Genomic DNA, 5,232 nt, shown 5'->3' with positions numbered 1-5,232 from the left:
ATGCAGACAAAAATTCGTACTAGAAGCACACCATCACTTGAACCTCTTCTATTGGATCCTGAAGTTGAAAAGACAGTAAGAAGAAACAATAGCCAAAGAAGAAGAGAAAACAGGACTTCAAGAGACATTTCTCCTACACCTGTAACCTCTGAGCTACCAAACTCTCCTACAGCTGATCAGGAAATGGGGGATATGGGTGACAATATGAATGACAATGGTGATAGACAAGCAAGGCGCACCTTGGAAGATTACTCTACTTTCGCAGGACCGCTCCACTTTAATAGTATTGCTCGACCACAGGTAAATGCTGTGAACATGGAAATGAAGCCTGCTCTCATTCATCTGGTGCAGAGTAATCAGTTCAATGGCCTATCACACGAGAACCCTTATAATCATTTGGCAACTTTCTTGGAAATTTGCAACACTGTAAAGATTCATCAAGTGCCGGATGAAGCGATAAGGCTCAGCTTATTTCCATTCTCCTTGGGAGGTAATGCGAAGATGTGGCTGAATTCTTTCCCTGAAAATAGCTTTACTACTTGGGAAGATGTTGTGGCAAAATTCCTCAACAAATTCTTTCCACAGTCCAAGGTTAACAAAGGGAAACAGGAGATTTCATCTTTTCAGCAGGATGTCAATGAGACTCTGAGTCAAGCCTGGGACAGATTCAAAGGGCTACTGAGAAAGACACCCACTCATGGGTTTGATGAGCCTACCGTTCTCAACATGTTTTTGGTAGGATTGAGATCCCAAACCAAATTGATGTTGGATGCCTCAGCAGGAGGAAATATCCGCTGGAAGACTCCAGACGAAGCCCATGAGCTGATAGAGAATATGGCTTCTAATGACAATGAAGTGCAAAATGAAAGGGCTCAACTCGAACAAAAAGGTGTTTTTCAACTACAATCTCAGGACGCCTTGTTAGCTCAAAACAAGATAATGACTCAACAACTTGAAGCTCTCATGAACAAACTCTCTCAGTTGCCAAAAGAGCTCCAAAATGTTTCTCAAGCTCAACATCAAGGTTGTGAGTTATGTGGTGGAGATCATGTGAATGGTCAGTGTGCCATGCAAGCAAAGTCCCAAGGAGAGGTGAACTATATGGGTAATCAAGGTAGACAAGGTAACTACAACCAAGGGTGGAGACCTCACCCAAGCATGGGTCAAGAACAAGCTGGGCCATCAAATAGACCACCACAACAACAATATCAACAACATTCCTCTTTATTAGACAGGACCTCAAAGTTGGAGGATACTCTTCAGCAGTTTATGCAAGTGTCCATCTCCAACCATAAAAGCACGGAAGCTTCCATCAGGAATTTGGAGATACAAGTTGGTCAACTGGCCAAGAAGCTAGAGGAAAAGTCTAATAAGAGTTTTGGAGCCAATACTGAAACTAATCCGAAGGAAGAATGCAATGTAATCAGTACTAGAAGTGGAAAGGTATTAGCTCAGAGAGAGATGGAGGAAAAAGCAAAGAAAGATTATGAGATGGAACAAGTTAGTGGAGAGAATAATAAATTGAAAGAAGATGAGTCAGAAGAAAAGGAAAATGTTAGAGGAGAGAAAAAGAAAGAAGAGGGAGATGAGAGAAGAAAAGGAAAGGAAGTTGAGAAGCCTCTTCCCTATCCACAAATCTACTCAAGAAAGGAGAAAGAGAAGCAATTGGGGCGGTTTATGGATATCTTCAACCAGCTTGAGATCACCATACCCTTTACTGAAGCATTGCAACAAATTCCCGCCTATGCAAAGCACATGAAGCAATTCCTCAACAAGAAAAAGAGGTATTTAGATGAGGGAAACAATTGAAGTGCAGGGAAATTGTAGTGCCATCATGCAGAAGACTCTCCCTCCAAAATTTAAAGATCCGGGAAGTTTCACCATCCCGTGCACCATTGGAGACCATGATATAGGGAAGGCTCTCATTGACTTGGGGGCTAGTATCAATCTGATACCCCTATCTATGCTTCAGAAGATTGGTGGTCTTGAAGTCAAGCCTACAAAAATGATGCTGCAGCTGGCGGACAGATCCATCAAGTATCCGTATGGTGTCATGGAAGATGTGGTGGTCAAAATAGATAAACTCCAATTCCCGGTGGATTTTGTAGTTATGGACATGGAAGAAGATGCAGAGATACCACTCATACTTGGAAGACCTTTCATGAAGACAGCAAAGGTTGTCATTCATGTGGAAGAAGGAACAGTGAAATTAAAGGACCAAGATGAGGAAGTAACTTTCAACGTCTTTGGGGTTGAGCAGCAAAATCATGAAAAAGAGACTAGTATTGAAGCCACTGATGAAATTTTATCAATCACTAGTCTAACAGAGCAAGCTGCCAAGTTGGTCAAGAGGAGCCTCAGCTGTTTATCCCCAAGAGTAAAGGGAGAGGAAGAAGAAAAGGAAGAAGAACTAGTTCACCAAAATTCTGTGAAAGCAAGCGATGAGCCCAAACATGGCAAACCAGTGAAATTCAAGAATAGGTTATGGGTCATCAAGAACATCAAGATAAATGGAGTACTTGAGATCGAGGCTCCATATTCTAGGAGAGTCAAGTTGGTGACTAGGAAATTACTGAGAGGATGTTGGTGTCATGACAAGAAGAGACACTGCAACATCAAGAATCAAACTTGAGCTTAATGATGTCAAGCTAATGACGTTAAACAAGCGCTTTTGGGAGGCAACCCAATTTTCTTACCCTTTTTACTTATGGTTGTGTGATTTTTGTGTTTTGTGTATTAGTAGCTTATGTTTTGCATGTTTGTGTAGTTTTGAATTGTTGTGATTTTTGAGTTGTAATGTTGTTTTTGTGGTTTGTATAAGTTTTATGTTATTTGTAGCTTGGTTTGTGTGTAAGTGCATTGAATGAAGGTCTAGAACCAAAAATCACATGGTGAGTGGCCAATTTCGTAGAAATCTGCATTATGCAGAAAACTGATATGGCGCCCAAGCCCCCCCTGCTGAGGGGCGCCCGGGCGCGAGCTGCACCAGTGGCCTCTGCACCAGATTGACTGAGTGGCGCCCAAGCCCCCCTGCACCAGGGGCGCCCGGGCGTGAGCTGCACCAGGGGCGCCCAGCACCAAAAATTCTGGTTCTGCACTTTTGTTTTCTTGATTTATGATGAGTTTCCCATTCTTTTGCACTCTTTCACACACTCCTTTTGATGTGTTGTTATTCCTTTTTGTGTTGTTGTACCTTTGGGAAGCTTAATTCTAAGATTTCCCTCTTTGTTCTTGTACTTTGTCTTTGTTTGTTTTGGCTTTCATTGTTTTGTTTTTTTTTTTGCTTTCTTTTGCATATTTCTTTTAGTTTGTTTTATGGATTCTTCTCTCCAGTTGTTGACTATGAGATACTAAGTTTGCTTTGAGCTTTGTTGTTACAGGATAAGATCTTCCTAAGGACTTAACAAGTTTGAAACCACCATTGGCCAACCTATGACTTGAAAATTTTGCTGCTCGTGTAGCATGGCCTGGGGGCCAGGCCCCTACTGATGGGGGAGGTGGAGCAGTTGCGGAGTATACTCTACTGTTGGAGGAAGATGTTTTAGATGAAAGTGAAGCTAGTGTCCTACACTGCTGGAGATGCAAAGAGTCCATTTTAATTCGGTTTTTCAGTTTTAATTTCCAGTTCTTATTTGCTTTCAGTATTTGTGTTTTTGATTTCTTTTTGACTTGCCTTGTGGATAGTTCTTGTGCAATTGGTCTGGTGATTTGAGTGAATCATATGTTAAGCTTGAAATGAATGCAAATCTCTTGTGCTTGCTCTTTATCTATGAGAATTGTTTTGAAAATCTGATTAGATTATGTGGTTGAGCTTGTTGAACAGAGATTGTGGTTGCTTGTATCTGTTTAGATAGATGCTTGGTTTTAATTGTGATCAATATTCTTGGCATGATGTTTATCAAACTTTGGAACTTTGAGTAAACCTGTGAGATGTTGTGCCTCAGAGTTTATTGCTGAATGTTATTACTTTGGAATCACAGTTGATTTTGCCTAAGTTTCTCTATTTGAACTATTTGCTTGCTTGTTACAAATGATCAAGGCCATCTTGTTCTTCCACCTCTTCTACATTTTGAACCTAAAAGCCAATGTATAACCTTTGAACCTTAAAGAAAACTTTCTCATTCCCGAAACCTTAAGCTTATTGAAAAATCCTTAACCTCCTTACCTTGAGTTGAGATGATCATATATATTAGAGTGAGGAGAATGGTCTAAGTTTTGGGGGAGTGTAAAAAGGGGAGCATTGAGAAAACAATAAGTTGAGTTAAAAAGAAAGAAAAGGAAGAAAGAGGAAGAAAAACAAAAACATGAATTCAATGACCAAGAGTTGGGAAATAGGTTGAGAGTGGTTTATTCAATTTTGGAGAAAAAGAGATACTATGTTATATCATGAATTAAATTGTTTGGTCTCTTATCTCAAGGTACTTTGTTGTTGAGAAAAACCAATTTTTCTTCTTAGCCCAGCCACAATACAAGCTTCAAAAAGTCCTTGTGATGTAACTTGCTTGTAATGTGTTTGAAATTGTTGAAACGAAAGGCAAAGTTTATTTGTGTAACATTGTGATATTTGAGAGTTAGACACACATCCTTATACACCATTGTGCTTGAGTGAAACACTTTCCTTGGTGAGGATTGGTTCCATGCACTCATTGAAAACATCTTGCCATGTTTGTTGATCTATCATTTGCATCTATCTTGTGACTTTTAATTTGTGAGCACCATGATTGAAGTTTAGCTTGTTAAGACTATATTGTCTCTTGAATGTGATTTATAAGTTGAGCAAGCATGATTGATTTTGTTTATTTGATTGAAACTATGCTTGACCAGCTAGACCATTGTGATTGAATTGTTTGCTAGGAGAAGTACTTTTGCTTGAGGACAAGCAAAGTTGTAAGTTTGAGGGTATTTGATAATGCTAAATTTTACCATATTTTAAGCATCATTTTAGTAGCAAAATCAACTCCTTTCTAACTTATAACTTGCTTAGTCCTCTTGTTTTGTCTTGTTTTCTATATATTTGTGTTTTTGGCTACCTTGATGTACTTTCATCAATAATCCCTTATTTTGTAGCTAAAAATGAGCTTGGAAGACTCTCCAACAAACGATAGAACTGGACCAAGAAATTAGCACGAAGAAATGCCATCAGCAGTGCAAGAACGCTCGTCCCAGGAGAGCGGACGCTCGTCCAGAAGGCAGAAGAACGGACGCTCGTCCAGAGTGGAAGCACGAGCGAAC

The 5,232-nt window shown here is 39.9% G+C and overlaps 1 pseudogene; it reads left to right on the top strand.

Annotated features, from left to right (window-relative positions):
• Positions 1–2,632, top strand: LOC148197483 (uncharacterized; annotated as a pseudogene).
• The last annotated feature ends 2,600 nt before the right edge of the window (positions 2,633–5,232 follow it).

The sequence above is a fragment of the Vigna umbellata genome, chromosome 5 (assembly GCF_029865625.1).
Source record: "Vigna umbellata cultivar VRB3 chromosome 5, Vumbellata_1.0, whole genome shotgun sequence".
Taxonomy (NCBI): domain Eukaryota; kingdom Viridiplantae; phylum Streptophyta; class Magnoliopsida; order Fabales; family Fabaceae; genus Vigna; species Vigna umbellata.
This window is presented reverse-complemented; position numbering and strand designations above follow the sequence as displayed.